The sequence below is a fragment of the Scyliorhinus canicula genome, chromosome 20, assembly GCF_902713615.1.
Source record: "Scyliorhinus canicula chromosome 20, sScyCan1.1, whole genome shotgun sequence".
NCBI lineage: Eukaryota > Metazoa > Chordata > Chondrichthyes > Carcharhiniformes > Scyliorhinidae > Scyliorhinus > Scyliorhinus canicula.
The window spans coordinates 74,948,160-74,967,209 of record NC_052165.1 but is presented as its reverse complement, the minus strand read 5'-3'; the positions used below and the strand labels follow the sequence as shown (position 1 = coordinate 74,967,209).

The following is a 19,050-nucleotide window of genomic DNA, read 5'->3' as shown; positions in this document are numbered from 1 at the left end:
GAGCAGCATAGAGATGCAGCAATGGGAGCATAAGTGAAAAAAGACAAAGTTGCAACTGATATGTGCAATCTATTTTTTGAGTTTGAAATTCCCCATGGAGGGGTGGTGTGCACCATTCATGGAGGTACTGCAATACCAGGTTGATGCGTGGAATGGACAGAGCAAGCCCCTATTCCATTTCCCTGCTCTAAAAATCAACTTAATATATGGTCCCCAGATCAGGGACATTTCAGATATTAAACTGAAAAGAACAGAAACTACACTTGATCTTAGCCAAAAGGCCGAGAAGCGATGCCCTATAGTTTTGAGTTGCCCAAGTGCCATATGCCTTCCCTCTTTTACAGCAGGCTGACACCATTCAAAGCCTTTTCGATGTAAACACTGACACTTTCATTCTTGAATTATTGCTCTTGGCCGTTCTTATTGGGACAGGAGATTCATATTGACAGAACTTGCCTCTCTCCCCCTTTTTTAGCCGACTGCATGACAGTTATGTAGATGACCAGGTCGCCACCAATCAGATGGGAGAGGGCGGAGCCTATCCACAGGCACGTCACTGTCACAGGCGGTTGCTGCTGAGCAAGCTTTTGAAAACACTTGCCTGCAGCAGCAGCAACCAACTCGCCTGGTGCCACTCGCCCTGCCTTTTCCCATAGCCCTGCAAATATTTTCCCTTCTGATAATTATCCCATTGTCTTTTGAAAGGCCGGCTTGAAACTCTCTCTCATGACGTGGAGATGCGGGCGTTGAACCGGGGTGAGCACAGTAAGAAGTATTACAACACCAGGTTCAAATCCAATAGGTTTGTTTCAAACCACGAGCTTTCGGAGCATCTTAGGAAGGAGCAGTGTTCCGAAAGCTAGTCATTTGAAACAAACCTGTTGGACTTTAACCTGGTGTTGGAAGACTTCTTATTGTTGAAACTCTCAGGCAGTGCATTGCAGATTCTAACCACTCGTGCTGTGCTCTTAAAAATAGGACAGTAAGAAGTCTTACAACACCAGGTTAAAGTCCAACCGGTTTGTTTCAAACACGAGCTTTCGGAGCACGGCTCCTTCTTCAGGTGAATGGAAAGGCTTGTTCCAGAAATGTTTATATAGACACAGTCAGAGATGCCCCGGAATGCGAGCACCTGCAGGCAATCAAATTATCAAAGATGCAGAGAGAGAGGTAACTCCAGGTTAAAGAGGTGTGAATTGTCCCAAGCCAGTTCAGTCGGTAGGCCTCTGCAAGTCCAGGCTTGTTGGTGGGGGCCGAATGTAATGCGACATGAATCCCAGATCCCGGTTGAGTCCGCATTCATGCGTGCGGAACTTAGCTATAAGTTTTTGCTCAGCAATTTTGCGTTGTCGCGTCTCCTGAAGGCCTCCTTGTAGAATGCTGACCCGGAGATCAGAGGCTGAATGTCCTTGACTGCTGAAGTGTTCCCCAACTGGAAGGGAACAGTCCTGCCTGTTGATAGTCGCACGATGCCCGTTTATTCGTTGTCGCAGTGTCTGCATGGTCTCGCCAATGTACCACGCTTCGGGACATCCTTTCCTGCAGCGTATGAGGTAGACTACATTGGTCGAGTCGCACGAGTATGCGCCGCGTACCTGGTGGGTGGTGTTTCCACGTGTAATGGTGGTGTCCATGTCGATGATCTGGCATGTCTTGCAGAGATTACCCTGGCAGGGTTTTGTGGTGTTGTGGTTGCTGTTCTGAAGGCTGGGTAATTTGCTGCAAACAATGGTTTGTTTGAGGTTGCGCGGTTGTTTGAAGGCCAGTAGTGGGGGTGTGGGGATGACCTTGGCAAGATGTCCATCCTCGCTGATGATGTGTTGGAGGCTGCGAAGAAGATGTCGTAGTTTCTCCGCCCCAGGAAAGTACTGGACGACGAAGGGTACTCTGTCAGTGGTGTCCCGTGTTTGTCTTCTGAGGAGGTCGGTGCGGTTTTTTGCTGTGGCGCGGTGGAACTGTCGATCAATGAGTCGAGCGCCATATCCCGTTCGTACGAGGGCATCTTTCAGCATCTGTAGGTGTCTGTTGCGCTCCTCCTTGTCTGAGCAGATCCTGTGTATACGGAGGGCTTGTCCATAGGGGATGGCTTCTTTAATGTGTTTCGGGTGAAAGCTGGAGAAGTGGAGCATCGTGAGATTATCTGTGGGCTTGCGGTAAAGCGAGGTGCTGAGGTGACCGTCCTTGATGGAGACGAGTGTGTCCAAGAATGGAACTGAATTTGGAGAATAGTCCATGGTGAGTTTGATGGTGGGATGGAACTTATTGATGTCATCGTGTAGTCGTTTCAGTGATGTCTCGCCGTGGGTCCAAAGGAAAAAAATGTCATCGATGTATCTGGTGTATAGCATCGGTTGAAAGTCCTGTGTGGTGAGGAAGTCCTGTTCAAACTTGTGCATGAAGATGTTGGCATATTGAGGTGCAAATTTGGTCCCCATGGCTGTTCCGTGCGTCTGGATGAAGAATTTGTTGTCGAAGGTGAAGACGTTGTGGTCTAGAATGAAACGGATGAGTTGCAGAATTGCGTCTGGAGATTGGCAGTTGTCGGTGTTGAGGACTGAGGCTGTTGCAGCAATGCCGTCGTCATGGGGGATGCTGATGTAGAGTGCCGAGACATCCATTGTGACGAGGAATGTTCCTGGTTCAACTGGTCCATGGGTGCTGAGTTTCTGTAGGAAGTCCGTCGTGTCGCGACAGAAGCTGGGTGTACCTTGTACGATGGGTTTCAAGATGCCCTCGATGTGGCCAGAGAGGTTCTCACACAGGGTCCCATTGCCTGAAACGATAGGACGGCCTGGTGTGTTGGCCTTGTGTATTTTCGGGAGGCAGTAGAGATCTCCAATGCGGGGATTACGTGGGATGAGAGCACGTAGGGTGTTCTGAAGGTCTGGATCTAAGGTCTTGATCAGTCTGCTGAGTTGGCGGATGTGTTCCTTGGTTGGATCTGCGGGTAACTGCCTGTAGTGTTCCTGGTTGTCGAGTTGTCGGTATACTTCTTTGCAGTAGTCTGTTCTGTTCAGTATGACGGTGGCCCCTCCTTTGTCTGCTGGTTTGATGACGATGTTGCGGTTGGTCTTGAGAGTGCGGATGGCGTTGCGTTGTGCTTGGGTGACGTTTGAGGCTGCCTTGTGATTGCGAGTGATGAATCTGGCATTGACACGACTTCTGACGGCTTGAGCATACATGTCGAGTCTAGGGCGCGGCCTTCCGGAGGGGTCCAATTTGACTCTTTCCTTTTCGGTTGCTGCACTGCAGATCTCGCGGTCTGCTGTTCCGGTTCATTGGTCGTGTCCCTGGGTTCGCTGTCGGCCTCTTGGGGTCTGTGGAAGAATTCCCGGAGCCTCATTCGCCTGATGAATTCCTCCGTATCTGCCGCGAGACTGATGGGGTCCATTTTGGTGGTGGTGCAGAAATTGAGCCCTCTGCTGAGGACTTCGATTTCGTCTGGTTGAAGGGTGTAGTCTGACAAGTTGACAATGGATTTCCCTGTATTGTTTTCGACTGTTGTACCGGGAGAAGCTTGATTGCTGCTGGTGGTGATGCCAAGTTTCTCAAGCTTCCTGTTCTTGGTGTGCATGTAGGTGGCATAGTATTGCTGTCTCATCTGTTTGGCGGTGTTCCGCAGCTGGTCTGCTGTGTCCTGAGCGCAAGTTGAGAATATGGCCTCTCTCTTGGTTTCCAGGTTGCGTCGACTGCTGTAGAGTTGGTGTACGAGGTGTTTGAGGAGTGTGACAGAGGTGCGGTGGCAGAGTCTTTCAGCGTAGTCTGTGTTGTAAGTCGACTTGAGTGGGTTTTTGATCTGTAGTCCTTTCGGGATCTTGTCTGCTTTTTTGCATCTTTGTAGAAACTGAATGTCAGTGTCTATATGCGCGATCTTCCTGGAGATCCTCTCCACTTTGAGCCGGCAGTTTGCGGTGTCAATGGTAGCCATGATGTGGAGATGCCGGCGTTGGACTGGGGTGAGCACAGTAAGAAGTCTTACAACACCAGGTTAAAGTCCAACCGGTTTGTTTCAAACACGAGCTTTCGGAGCACGGCTCCTTCTTCAGGTGAATGGAAAGGCTTGTTCCAGAAATGTTTATATAGACACAGTCAGAGATGCCCCGGAAGCCCACAGATAATCTCACGATGCTCCACTTCTCCAGCTTTCACCCGAAACACATTAAAGAAGCCATCCCCTATGGACAAGCCCTCCGTATACACAGGATCTGCTCAGACAAGGAGGAGCGCAACAGACACCTACAGATGCTGAAAGATGCCCTCGTACGAACGGGATATGGCGCTCGACTCATTGATCGACAGTTCCACCGCGCCACAGCAAAAAAACCGCACCGACCTCCTCAGAAGACAAACACGGGACACCACTGACAGAGTACCCTTCGTCGTCCAGTACTTTCCTGGGGCGGAGAAACTACGACATCTTCTTCGCAGCCTCCAACACATCATCAGCGAGGATGGACATCTTGCCAAGGTCATCCCCACACCCCCACTACTGGCCTTCAAACAACCGCGCAACCTCAAACAAACCATTGTTTGCAGCAAATTACCCAGCCTTCAGAACAGCAACCACAACACCACAAAACCCTGCCAGGGTAATCTCTGCAAGACATGCCAGATCATCGACATGGACACCACCATTACACGTGGAAACACCACCCACCAGGTACGCGGCGCATACTCGTGCGACTCGACCAATGTAGTCTACCTCATACGCTGCAGGAAAGGATGTCCCGAAGCGTGGTACATTGGCGAGACCATGCAGACACTGCGACAACGAATAAACGGGTATCGTGCGACTATCAACAGGCAGGACTGTTCCCTTCCAGTTGGGGAACACTTCAGCAGTCAAGGACATTCAGCCTCTGATCTCCGGGTCAGCATTCTACAAGGAGGCCTTCAGGAGACGCGACAACGCAAAATTGCTGAGCAAAAACTTATAGCTAAGTTCCGCACGCATGAATGCGGACTCAACCGGGATCTGGGATTCATGTCGCATTACATTCGGCCCCCACCAACAAGCCTGGACTTGCAGAGGCCTACCGACTGAACTGGCTTGGGACAATTCACACCTCTTTAACCTGGAGTTACCTCTCTCTCTGCATCTTTGATGATTTCATTGCCTGCAGGTGCTCGCATTCCGGGGCATCTCTGACTGTGTCTATATAAACATTTCTGGAACAAGCCTTTCCATTCACCTGAAGAAGGAGCCGTGCTCCGAAAGCTCGTGTTTGAAACAAACCGGTTGGACTTTAACCTGGTGTTGTAAGACTTCTTACTGTGCTCACCCCAGTCCAACGCCGGCATCTCCACATCTTAAAAATAGGAGTGCTGGGGATGTATTTGGCAGTCCTGCCAGCTCCTGGAAGGAGGAATGGAGGTATAGGGACACTGCAGAGTGTGGGTTGTTTTGTTCCTTTTGCGTCTGCTGTGTTTTTCCAGCATTTTCTCTGATCATTCAGAATTCTACCAAGTTATTTTCTCTTCATTTCTACTTTGTCTGTTTCCCGCACCTCCATTCAGGAATGTTTATTTCATGTCCTTCTTCTGACTGATTTTTTTCTACCTCTCTCAATTACTTTGCATGCCTTTTCCCCGATGATGATGCGTGCCTGCCATTCACAAATATCACTTCCTCCCAACTTTTCAAAATACATTTTTTGTGTTTTCTTGGTTCCCTTTACTTGTCCCAATACAACCCCACCCCTCTCCCACAGTGCTCTCACTGAGCACTGACCTCTGTTCTCCTATTAATACATTCTGATATCTCTCACCTTTGTACAGATAAAACACTTCCCCAGTCCTCGATGGCACCATGAACACCCCACTTGTCTCATGACCATGACATCTTTGTCAATCTCTCCTTAGCTCTGCCTACCCCTGACCTTCCATTCTGCCCCACCCACCTCTGCAACTATATAATTATTACATTTCTATCCCTCGCCAGTTCTGTAGAAGGGTCATATGAACTTCAATTCTTCATACAGTCCGGCAGAAAATAATTTGCTGATCCTCAGGATGCCAGACTGCCGATGACTTTACAGAGCCATCTTCTTCCTTCAGGCTGCTGATCACAGAGGTCTCTCTGTGCACCTTTTGGAAAAAGAAGAGCAAGCGCGGAGCAGACTCTGGAACGGAAGATAACCTTGCAGGCCTCTGAGGTATAGAGCGAGGCTCGCTGGCTCTTAACCTCTTGGAGATCTTCCTTGACATCAACCCCCATCGACTGCAGCGGAGCAAATTCTCCATACCTTTCTTTCAGTTCCTCGAGGTTCTCTGGAGTCAACAGTTTCACATTAAGCTTCCATGTCCCCCTGACCGCGCCTGACTTTTCTGCAGGTGGCAGTCGGCCAGTAGGAGACAGTGGTCAGAGAAGAACACCGGCTTGACATCGGTGGACCTGACCGTGAAAGCACAGGACACAAAGAAGAAGTCTACCCTTGAGCGGACGGACCCGTCTGGCGTGACCACGTGTATCTACGCTGCGCTCCGTCTGCAGGATTGCTGAAGACGTCGAGCAGCTTGTCGTCTTTTACCGTTTCCATCAGGAGTCTGCACGTAGCGTCTAGTTTGCTGTTGGCTCTGCCAGATCATCCAGCTGCATCGATGATCCAGTTGAAGTCACCACCCAGAATGACCGGCTTTTAAGTGGCCAACAGCAGTGGGAGTTGCTGAAGTACTGCCAGCCGCTCACTCTTTACGGCCGGGGCATACACATTAATGAGTCTGAGTGGGGCGTATTTGTAGTTGATGTCTTCTACGAGGAGGCGTCCGCCCACTACCTCCTTAACGCCGGAGATGGTGAAGTTGCCTCCCGCAGCAGACTACCCAGGCCAGAGGAACGACAATCGTTTCCTCCTGACCAGCTGGATGGCCCATGGGACTACCAGCTCAACCAGCACCTGTAGTTGCTGAGGTGTAGAATCCCACACTCCTGCAGGAACAGTAGGTCGGCTCTCACATTTGCTAAGTAGCCGAGTGTGGCTACACACCGCAAAGTATCTTTAATGCTTCGCAGATTAATGGCTGCAATTTAAAATCCCATTTTAAAAAGGTAGATTTACCAGTCTCAGAGTCCAGAGTCTATACAGTTGGGTGTTCGAGCTGTTCAATGTTCGCCAGCATGCGGTGGTGCTCGCAAACTTTTGCACAGTTGCAGGGCTGAGGAAGCTGTCCTGGTCCGCAGTGTGCCCGTGAACTTGATGGATTTGAATTGGGGGGGGGGGTATTGTAACCCTGCTGACCGTCGTGGCGGTCAGTGTGTGTTGGGGTTGCAGGCCGGTTTCCGCTTGTGTTGTTGCTGCTTCTTTGTTTCTTTGGCTGGACTGTGACCTTGTTTTCAATACGCGGCATTTGGTGGCCGTTGGTGACATTGCTATTCCCATCGATGAGAGGTTGGAAGAAATTGTGGACAGGCAAGTGTGGTTGCGACTTGTTGAGTGTAAGTGGGACTGTGATTGTCAGTTGGTGGCCTGGTGGTGGGGATGCCGCTGCAGCCAGAGGTGAAAGGTTGAGCGTAAAGTATACTGGCGTTAGGCGTAAAGCAGAAGCTGAGAGCAGCATAGAGATGCAGCAATGGGAGCATAAGTGAAAAAAGACAAAGTTGCAACTGATATGTGCAATCTATTTTTTGAGTTTGAAATTCCCCATGGAGGGGTGGTGTGCACCATTCATGGAGGTACTGCAATACCAGGTTGATGCGTGGAATGGACAGAGCAAGCCCCTATTCCATTTCCCTGCTCCAAAAATCAATTTAATCTATGGTCCCCAGATCAGGAACGTTCCAGATATTAAACTGAAAAGAACAGAAACTACACTTGATCTTAGCCAAAAGGCCGAGAAACAATGCCCTATAGTTTTGAGTTGCCCAAGTGCCGTATGCCTTCCCCCTTTTACAGCAGGCTGACACCATTCAAAGCCTTTTCGATGTAAACACTGACACTTTCATTCTTGAATTATTGCTCTTGGCCGTTCTTATTGGGACAGAAGATTCATATTGACAGAACTTGCCTCTCTCCCCCTTTTTTAGCCGACTGCATGACAGTTATGTAGATGACCAGGTCGCCACCAATCAGATGGGAGAGGGCGGAGCCTATCCACAGGCACGTCACTGTCACAGGCGGTTGCTGCTGAGCAAGCTTTTGAAAACACTTGCCTGCAGCAGCAGCAACCAACTCGCCTGGTGCCACTCGCCCTGCCTTTTCCCATAGCCCTGCAAATATTTCCCTTCTGATAATTATCCCATTGTCTTTTGAAAGGCCGGCTTGAAACTCTCTCTCATGACGTGGAGATGCGGGCGTTGAACCGGGGTGAGCACAGTAAGAAGTATTACAACACCAGGTTCAAATCCAATAGGTTTGTTTCAAACCACGAGCTTTCGGAGCATCTTAGGAAGGAGCAGTGTTCCGAAAGCTAGTCATTTGAAACAAACCTGTTGGACTTTAACCTGGTGTTGGAAGACTTCTTATTGTTGAAACTCTCAGGCAGTGCATTGCAGATTCTAACCACTCGTGCTGTGCTCTTAAAAATAGGAGTGCTGGGGATGTATTTGGCAGTCCTGCCAGCTCCTGGAAGGAGGAATGGAGGTATAGGGACACTGCAGAGTGTGGGTTGTTTGTTCCTTTTGCGTCTGCTGTGTTTTTCCAGCATTTTCTCTGATCATTCAGAATTCTACCAAGTTATTTTCTCTTCATTTCTACTTTGTCTGTTTCCTGCACCTCCATTCTGGAATGTTTATTTCATGTCCTTCTTCTGACTGATTTTTTTCTACCTCTCTCAATTACTTTGCATGCCTTTTCCCCGATGATGATGCGTGCCTGCCATTCACAAATATCACTTCCTCCCAACTTTTCAAAATACATTTTTTGTGTTTTCTTGGTTCCCTTTACTTGTCCCAATACAACCCCACCCCTCTCCCACAGTGCTCTCACTGAGCACTGACCTCTGTTCTCCTATTAATACATTCTGATATCTCTCACCTTTGTACAGCTAAAACACTTCCCCAGTCCTCGATGACACCATGAACACCCCACTTGTCTCATGACCATGACATCTTTGTCAATCTCTCCTTAGCTCTGGCCTACCCCTGACCTCCCATTCTGCCCCACCCACCTCTGCAACTATATAATTATTACTTTTCTATCCCTCGCCAGTTCTGTAGAAGGGTCACATGAACTCCAATTGTTCGTACAGTCCGGCAGAAAATAATTTGCTGATCCTCAGGATGCCAGACTGCCGATGACTTTACAGAGCCATCTTCTTCCTTCAGGCTGCTGATCACAGAGGTCTCTCTGTGCACCTTTGGAAAAAGAAGAGCAAGCGCGGAGCAGACTCTGGAACGGAAGATAACCTTGCAGGCCTCTGAGGTATAGAGCGAGGCTCGCTGGCTCTTAACCTCTTGGAGATCTTCCTTGACATCAACCCCCATCGACTGCAGTGGAGCAAATTCTCCATACCTTTCTTTCAGTTCCTCGAGGTTCTCTGGAGTCAACAGTTTCACATTAAGCTTCCATGTCCCCCTGACCGCGCCTGACTTTTCTGCAGGTGGCAGTCGGCCAGTAGGAGACAATGGTCAGAGAAGAACACCGGCTTGACATCGGTGGACCTGACCGTGAAAGCACAGGACACAAAGAAGAAGTCTACCCTTGAGCGGACGGACCCGTCTGGCGTGACCACGTGTATCTACGCTGCGCTCCGTCTGCAGGATTGCTGAAGACGTCGAGCAGCTTGTCGTCTTTTACCGTTTCCATCAGGAGTCTGCACGTAGCGTCTAGTTTGCTGTTGGCTCTGCCAGATCATCCAGCTGCATCAATGATCCAGTTGAAGTCACCACCCAGAATGACCGGCTTTTAAGTGGCAACAGCAGTGGGAGTTGCTGAAGTACTGCCAGCCGCTCACTCTTTACGGCCGGGGCACACACATTAATGAGTCTGAGTGGGGCGTATTTGTAGTTGATGTCTTCTACGAGGAGGCGTCCGCCCACTACCTCCTTAACGCCGGAGATGGTGAAGTTGCCTCCCGCAGCAGACTACCCAGGCCAGAGGAACGACAATCGTTTCCTCCTGACCAGCTGGATGGCCCATGGGACTACCAGCTCAACCAGCGCCTGTAGTTGCTGAGGTGTAGAATCCCACACTCCTGCAGGAACAGTAGGTCGGCTCTCACATTTGCTAAGTAGCCGAGTGTGGCTACACACCGCAAAGTATCTTTAATGCTTCGCAGATTAATGGCTGCAATTTAAAATCCCATTTTAAAAAGGTAGATTTACCAGTCTCAGAGTCCAGAGTCTATACAGTTGGGTGTTCGAGCTGTTCAATGTTCGCCAGCATGCGGTGGTGCTCGCAAACTTTTGCACAGTTGCAGGGCTGAGGAAGCTGTCCTGGTCCGCAGTGTGCCCGTGAACTTGATGGATTTGAATTGGGGGGGGGGGGTATTGTAACCCTGCTGACCGTCGTGGCGGTCAGTGTGTGTTGGGGTTGCAGGCCGGTTTCCGCTTGTGTTGTTGCTGCTTCTTTGTTTCTTTGGCTGGACTGTGACCTTGTTTTCGATACGCGGCATTTGGTGGCCGTTGGTGACATTGCTATTCCCATCGATGAGAGGTTGGAAGAAATTGTGGACAGGCGAGTGTGGTTGCGACTTGTTGAGTGTAAGTGGGACTGTGATTGTCAGTTGGTGGCCTGGTGGTGGGGATGCCGCTGCAGCCAGAGGTGAAAGGTTGAGCGTAAAGTATACTGGCGTTAGGCGTAAAGCAGAAGCTGAGAGCAGCATAGAGATGCAGCAATGGGAGCATAAGTGAAAAAAGACAAAGTTGCAACTGATATGTGCAATCTATTTTTTGAGTTTGAAATTCCCCATGGAGGAGTGGTGTGCACCATTCATGGAGGTACTGCAATATCAGGTTGATGCGTGGAATGGACAGAGCAAGCCCCTATTCCATTTCCCTGCTCTAAAAATCAATTTAATATATGGTCCCCAGATCAGGGACGTTCCAGATATTAAACTGAAAAGAACAGAAACTACACTTGATCTTAGCCAAAAGGCCGAGAAGCAATGCCCTATAGTTTTGAGTTGCCCAAGTGCCATATGCCTTCCCTCTTTTACAGCAGGCTGACACCATTCAAAGCCTTTTCGATGTAAACACTGACACTTTCATTCTTGAATTATTGCTCTTGGCCGTTCTTATTGGGACAGGAGATTCATATTGACAGAACTTGCCTCTCTCCGCCTTTTTTAGCCGACTGCATGACAGTTATGTAGATGACCAGGTCGCCACCAATCAGATGGGAGAGGGCGGAGCCTATCCACAGGCACGTCACTGTCACAGACGGCTGCTGCAGAGCAAGCTTTTGAAAACACTTGCCTGCAGCAGCAGCAACCAACTCGCCTGGTGCCACTCGCCCTGCCTTTTCCCATAGCCCTGCAAATATTTTCCCTTCTGATAATTATCCCATTGTCTTTTGAAAGGCCGGCTTGAAACTCTCTCTCATGACGTGGAGATGCGGGCGTTGAACCGGGGTGAGCACAGTAAGAAGTATTACAACACCAGGTTCAAATCCAATAGGTTTGTTTCAAACCACGAGCTTTCGGAGCATCTTAGGAAGGAGCAGTGTTCCGAAAGCTAGTCATTTGAAACAAACCTGTTGGACTTTAACCTGGTGTTGGAAGACTTCTTATTGTTGAAACTCTCAGGCAGTGCATTGCAGATTCTAACCACTCGTGCTGTGCTCTTAAAAATAGGAGTGCTGGGGATGTATTTGGCAGTCCTGCCAGCTCCTGGAAGGAGGAATGGAGGTATAGGGACACTGCAGAGTGTGGGTTGTTTTGTTCCTTTTGCGTCTGCTGTGTTTTTCCAGCATTTTCTCTGATCATTCAGAATTCTACCAAGTTATTTTCTCTTCATTTCTACTTTGTCTGTTTCCTGCACCTCCATTCTGGAATGTTTATTTCATGTCCTTCTTCTGACTGATTTTTTTCTACCTCTCTCAATTACTTTGCATGCCTTTTCCCCGATGATGATGCGTGCCTGCCATTCACAAATATCACTTCCTCCCAACTTTTCAAAATACATTTTTTGTGTTTTCTTGGTTCCCTTTACTTGTCCCAATACAACCCCACCCCTCTCCCACAGTGCTCTCACTGAGCACTGACCTCTGTTCTCCTATTAATACATTCTGATATCTCTCACCTTTGTACAGCTAAAACACTTCCCCAGTCCTCGATGACACCATGAACACCCCACTTGTCTCATGACCATGACATCTTTGTCAATCTCTCCTTAGCTCTGGCCTACCCCTGACCTCCCATTCTGCCCCACCCACCTCTGCAACTATATAATTATTACTTTTCTATCCCTCGCCAGTTCTGTAGAAGGGTCACATGAACTCCAATTGTTCGTACAGTCCGGCAGAAAATAATTTGCTGATCCTCAGGATGCCAGACTGCCGATGACTTTACAGAGCCATCTTCTTCCTTCAGGCTGCTGATCACAGAGGTCTCTCTGTGCACCTTTTGGAAAAAGAAGAGCAAGCGCGGAGCAGACTCTGGAACGGAAGATAACCTTGCAGGCCTCTGAGGTATAGAGCGAGGCTCGCTGGCTCTTAACCTCTTGGAGGTCTTCCTTGACATCAACCCCCATCGACTGCAGCGGAGCAAATTCTCCATACCTTTCTTTCAGTTCCTCGAGGTTCTCTGGAGTCAACAGTTTCACATTAAGCTTCCATGTCCCCCTGACCGCGCCTGACTTTTCTGCAGGTGGCAGTCGGCCAGTAGGAGACAGTGGTCAGAGAAGAACACCGGCTTGACATCGGTGGACCTGACCGTGAAAGCACAGGACACAAAGAAGAAGTCTACCCTTGAGCGGACGGACCCGTCTGGCGTGACCACGTGTATCTACGCTGCGCTCCGTCTGCAGGATTGCTGAAGACGTCGAGCAGCTTGTCGTCTTTTACCGTTTCCATCAGGAGTCTGCACGTAGCGTCTAGTTTGCTGTTGGCTCTGCCAGATCATCCAGCTGCATCGATGATCCAGTTGAAGTCACCACCCAGAATGACCGGCTTTTAAGTGGCCAACAGCAGTGGGAGTTGCTGAAGTACTGCCAGCCGCTTACTCTTTACGGCCGGGGCACACACATTAATGAGTCTGAGTGGGGCGTATTTGTAGTTGATGTCTTCTACGAGGAGGCGTCCGCCCACTACCTCCTTAACGCCGGAGATGGTGAAGTTGCCTCCCGCAGCAGACTACCCAGGCCAGAGGAACGACAATCGTTTCCTCCTGACCAGCTGGATGGCCCATGGGACTACCAGCTCAACCAGCGCCTGTAGTTGCTGAGGTGTAGAATCCCACACTCCTGCAGGAACAGTAGGTCGGCTCTCACATTTGCTAAGTAGCCGAGTGTGGCTACACACCGCAAAGTATCTTTAATGCTTCGCAGATTAATGGCTGCAATTTAAAATCCCATTTTAAAAAGGTAGATTTACCAGTCTCAGAGTCCAGAGTCTATACAGTTGGGTGTTCGAGCTGTTCAATGTTCGCCAGCATGCGGTGGTGCTCGCAAACTTTTGCACAGTTGCAGGGCTGAGGAAGCTGTCCTGGTCCGCAGTGTGCCCGTGAACTTGATGGATTTGAATTGGGGGGGGGGGTATTGTAACCCTGCTGACCGTCGTGGCGGTCAGTGTGTGTTGGGGTTGCAGGCCGGTTTCCGCTTGTGTTGTTGCTGCTTCTTTGTTTCTTTGGCTGGACTGTGACCTTGTTTTCAATACGCGGCATTTGGTGGCCGTTGGTGACATTGCTATTCCCATCGATGAGAGGTTGGAAGAAATTGTGGACAGGCGAGTGTGGTTGCGACTTGTTGAGTGTAAGTGGGACTGTGATTGTCAGTTGGTGGCCTGGTGGTGGGGATGCCGCTGCAGCCATAGGTGAAAGGTTGAGCGTAAAGTATACTGGTGTTAGGCGTAAAGCAGAAGCTGAGAGCAGCATAGAGATGCAGCAATGGGAGCATAAGTGAAAAAAGACAAAGTTGCAACCGATATGTGCAATCTATTTTTTGAGTTTGAAATTCCCCATGGAGGGGTGGTGTGCACCATTCATGGAGGTACTGCAATACCAGGTTGATGCGTGGAATGGACAGAGCAAGCCCCTATTCCATTTCCCTGCTCTAAAAATCAATTTAATATATGGTCTCCAGATCAGGGACGTTCCAGATATTAAACTGAAAAGAACAGAAACTACACTTGATCTTAGCCAAAAGGCCGAGAAGCGATGCCCTATAGTTTTGAGTTGCCCAAGTGCCATATGCCTTCCCTCTTTTACAGCAGGCTGACACCATTCAAAGCCTTTTCGATGTAAACACTGACACTTTCATTCTTGAATTATTGCTCTTGGCCGTTCTTATTGGGACAGGAGATTCATATTGACAGAACTTGCCTCTCTCCCCCCTTTTTTAGCCGACTGCATGACAGTTATGTAGATGACCAGGTCGCCACCAATCAGATGGGAGAGGGCGGAGCCTATCCACAGGCACGTCACTGTCACAGGCGGTTGCTGCTGAGCAAGCTTTTGAAAACACTTGCCTGCAGCAGCAGCAACCAACTCGCCTGGTGCCACTCGCCCTGCCTTTTCCCATAGCCCTGCAAATATTTTCCCTTCTGATAATTATCCCATTGTCTTTTGAAAGGCCGGCTTGAAACTCTCTCTCATGACGTGGAGATGCGGGCGTTGAACCGGGGTGAGCACAGTAAGAAGTATTACAACACCAGGTTCAAATCCAATAGGTTTGTTTCAAACCACGAGCTTTCGGAGCATCTTAGGAAGGAGCAGTGTTCCGAAAGCTAGTCATTTGAAACAAACCTGTTGGACTTTAACCTGGTGTTGGAAGACTTCTTATTGTTGAAACTCTCAGGCAGTGCATTGCAGATTCTAACCACTCGTGCTGTGCTCTTAAAAATAGGAGTGCTGGGGATGTATTTGGCAGTCCTGCCAGCTCCTGGAAGGAGGAATGGAGGTATAGGGACACTGCAGAGTGTGGGTTGTTTTGTTCCTTTTGCGTCTGCTGTGTTTTTCCAGCATTTTCTCTGATCATTCAGAATTCTACCAAGTTATTTTCTCTTCATTTCTACTTTGTCTGTTTCCTGCACCTCCATTCTGGAATGTTTATTTCATGTCCTTCTTCTGACTGATTTTTTTCTACCTCTCTCAATTACTTTGCATGCCTTTTCCCCGATGATGATGCGTGCCTGCCATTCACAAATATCACTTCCTCCCAACTTTTCAAAATACATTTTTTGTGTTTTCTTGGTTCCCTTTACTTGTCCCAATACAACCCCACCCCTCTCCCACAGTGCTCTCACTGAGCACTGACCTCTGTTCTCCTATTAATACATTCTGATATCTCTCACCTTTGTACAGCTAAAACACTTCCCCAGTCCTCGATGACACCATGAACACCCCACTTGTCTCATGACCATGACATCTTTGTCAATCTCTCCTTAGCTCTGGCCTACCCCTGACCTCCCATTCTGCCCCACCCACCTCTGCAACTATATAATTATTACTTTTCTATCCCTCGCCAGTTCTGTAGAAGGGTCACATGAACTCCAATTGTTCGTACAGTCCGGCAGAAAATAATTTGCTGATCCTCAGGATGCCAGACTGCCGATGACTTTACAGAGCCATCTTCTTCCTTCAGGCTGCTAATCACAGAGGTCTCTCTGTGCACCTTTTGGAAAAAGAAGAGCAAGCGCGGAGCAGACTCTGGAACGGAAGATAACCTTGCAGGCCTCTGAGGTATAGAGCGAGGCTCGCTGGCTCTTAACCTCTTGGAGATCTTCCTTGACATCAACCCCCATCGACTGCAGCGGAGCAAATTCTCCATACCTTTCTTTCAGTTCCTCGAGGTTCTCTGGAGTCAACAGTTTCACATTAAGCTTCCATGTCCCCCTGACCGCGCCTGACTTTTCTGCAGGTGGCAGTCGGCCAGTAGGAGACAGTGGTCAGAGAAGAACACCGGCTTGACATCGGTGGACCTGACCGTGAAAGCACAGGACACAAAGAAGAAGTCTACCCTTGAGCGGACGGACCCGTCTGGCGTGACCACGTGTATCTACGCTGCGCTCCGTCTGCAGGATTGCTGAAGACGTCGAGCAGCTTGTCGTCTTTTACCGTTTCCATCAGGAGTCTGCACGTAGCGTCTAGTTTGCTGTTGGCTCTGCCAGATCATCCAGCTGCATCGATGATCCAGTTGAAGTCACCACCCAGAATGACCGGCTTTTAAGTGGCCAACAGCAGTGGGAGTTGCTGAAGTACTGCCAGCCGCTCACTCTTTACGGCCGGGGCACACACATTAATGAGTCTGAGTGGGGCGTATTTGTAGTTGATGTCTTCTACGAGGAGGCGTCCGCCCACTACCTCCTTAACGCCGGAGATGGTGAAGTTGCCTCCCGCAGCAGACTACCCAGGCCAGAGGAACGACAATCGTTTCCTCCTGACCAGCTGGATGGCCCATGGGACTACCAGCTCAACCAGCGCCTGTAGTTGCTGAGGTGTAGAATCCCACACTCCTGCAGGAACAGTAGGTCGGCTCTCACATTTGCTAAGTAGCCGAGTGTGGCTACACACCGCAAAGTATCTTTAATGCTTCGCAGATTAATGGCTGCAATTTAAAATCCCATTTTAAAAAGGTAGATTTACCAGTCTCAGAGTCCAGAGTCTATACAGTTGGGTGTTCGAGCTGTTCAATGTTCGCCAGCATGCGGTGGTGCTCGCAAACTTTTGCACAGTTGCAGGGCTGAGGAAGCTGTCCTGGTCCGCAGTGTGCCCGTGAACTTGATGGATTTGAATTGGGGGGGGGGGGGGGGTATTGTAACCCTGCTGACCGTCGTGGCGGTCAGTGTGTGTTGGGGTTGCAGGCCGGTTTCCGCTTGTGTTGTTGCTGCTTCTTTGTTTCTTTGGCTGGACTGTGACCTTGTTTTCAATACGCGGCATTTGGTGGCCGTTGGTGACATTGCTATTCCCATCGATGAGAGGTTGGAAGAAATTGTGGACAGGCGAGTGTGGTTGCGACTTGTTGAGTGTAAGTGGGACTGTGATTGCCAGTTGGTGGCCTGGTGGTGGGGATGCCGCTGCAGCCAGAGGTAAAAGGTTGAGCGTAAAGTATACTGGCGTTAGGCGTAAAGCAGAAGCTGAGAGCAGCATAGAGATGCAGCAATGGGAGCATAAGTGAAAAAAGACAAAGTTGCAACTGATATGTGCAATCTATTTTTTGAGTTTGAAATTCCCCATGGAGGGGTGGTGTGCACCATTCATGGAGGTACTGCAATACCAGGTTGATGCGTGGAATGGACAGAGCAAGCCCCTATTCCATTTCCCTGCTCTAAAAATCAATTTAATATATGGTCCCCAGATCAGGGACGTTCCAGATATTAAACTGAAAAGAACAGAAACTACACTTGATCTTAGCCAAAAGGCCGAGAAGCGATGCCCTATAGTTTTGAGTTGCCCAAGTGCCATATGCCTTCCCTCTTTTACAGCAGGCTGATACCATTCAAAGCCTTTTCGATGTAAACACTGACACTTTCATTCTTGAATTATTGCTCTTGACCGTTCTTATTGGGACAGGAGATTCATATTGACAGAACTTGCCTCTCTCCCCCTTTTTTAGCGGACTGCATGACAGTTATGTAGATGACCAGGTCGCCACCAATCAGATGGGAGAGGGCGGAGCCTATCCACAGGCACGTCTCTGTCACAGGCGGTTGCTGCTGAGCAAGCTTTTGAAAACACTTGCCTGCAGCAGCAGCAACCAACTCGCCTGGTGCCACTCGCCCTGCCTTTTCCCATAGCCCTGCAAATATTTTCCCTTCTGATAATTATCCCATTGTCTTTTGAAAGGCCGGCTTGAAACTCTCTCTCATGACGTGGAGATGCGGGCGTTGAACCGGGGTGAGCACAGTAAGAAGTATTACAACACCAGGTTCAAATCCAATAGGTTTGTTTCAAACCACGAGCTTTCGGAGCATCTTAGGAAGGAGCAGTGTTCCGAAAGCTAGTCATTTGAAACAAACCTGTTGGACTTTAACCTGGTGTTGGAAGACTTCTTATTGTTGAAACTCTCAGGCAGTGCATTGCAGATTCTAACCACTCGTGCTGTGCTCTTAAAAATAGGAGTGCTGGGGATGTATTTGGCAGTCCTGCCAGCTCCTGGAAGGAGGAATGGAGGTATAGGGACACTGCAGAGTGTGGGTTGTTTTGTTCCTTTTGCGTCTGCTGTGTTTTTCCAGCATTTTCTCTGATCATTCAGAATTCTACCAAGTTATTTTCTCTTCATTTCTACTTTGTCTGTTTCCTGCACCTCCATTCTGGAATGTTTATTTCATGTCCTTCTTCTGACTGATTTTTTTCTACCTCTCTCAATTACTTTGCATGCCTTTTCCCCGATGAAGATGCGTGCCTGCCATACACAAATATCACTTCCTCCCAACTTTTCAAAATACATTTTTTGTGTTTTCTTGGTTCCCTTTACTTGTCCCAATACAACCCCACCCCTCTCCCACAGTGCTCTCACTGAGCACTGACCTCTGTTCTCCTATTAATACATACTGATATCTCTCACCTTTGTACAGCTAAAACACTTCCCCAGTCCTCGATGACACCATGAACACCCCACTTGTCTCATGACCATGACATCTTTGTCAATCTCTCCTTAGCTCTGGCCTACCCCTGACCTTCCATTCTGCCCCACCCACCTCTGCAACTATATAATTATTACTTTTCTATCCCTCGCCAGTTCTGTAGAAGGGTCACATGAACTCCAATTGTTCGTACAGTCCGGCAGAAAATAATTTGCTGATCCTCAGGATGCCAGACTGCCGATGACTTTACAGAGCCATCTTCATCCATCAGGCTTTACCATGGCGGAGGCGGAAGAGACCCCCTCCCCTGCGCATGCACCGGGATGACGTCAGCAGCCGCTGATGATCCGGCGCATGCACGGTCTTATGCCGGCCGGCGAAGTCCTGTTGGCCCCGGCTGGCATGGCGCCAAAGGCCGTTCACGCCAGCCGAC

At 49.2% G+C, this 19,050-nt stretch overlaps 5 non-coding genes across 5 annotated transcripts; all 5 read right to left on the bottom strand.

Annotated features, from left to right (window-relative positions):
- Positions 1 to 102: 102 nt before the first annotated feature.
- On the bottom strand, positions 103 to 293 carry LOC119955353. Its single transcript, XR_005458450.1, has one exon. It is a non-coding gene; the product is annotated as a U2 spliceosomal RNA (small nuclear RNA).
- A 7,357-nt stretch (positions 294 to 7,650) lies between these two features.
- On the bottom strand, positions 7,651 to 7,841 carry LOC119955340. Its single transcript, XR_005458441.1, has one exon. It is a non-coding gene; the product is annotated as a U2 spliceosomal RNA (small nuclear RNA).
- Positions 7,842 to 10,854: 3,013 nt separating this feature from the next.
- Positions 10,855 to 11,045, bottom strand: LOC119955342. Its single transcript, XR_005458443.1, has one exon. It is a non-coding gene; the product is annotated as a U2 spliceosomal RNA (small nuclear RNA).
- A 3,016-nt stretch (positions 11,046 to 14,061) lies between these two features.
- On the bottom strand, positions 14,062 to 14,252 carry LOC119955341. Its single transcript, XR_005458442.1, has one exon. It is a non-coding gene; the product is annotated as a U2 spliceosomal RNA (small nuclear RNA).
- Positions 14,253 to 17,274: 3,022 nt separating this feature from the next.
- LOC119955370 lies at positions 17,275 to 17,465 on the bottom strand. The gene has a single exon (XR_005458458.1). It is a non-coding gene; the product is annotated as a U2 spliceosomal RNA (small nuclear RNA).
- Positions 17,466 to 19,050: the final 1,585 nt, after the last annotated feature.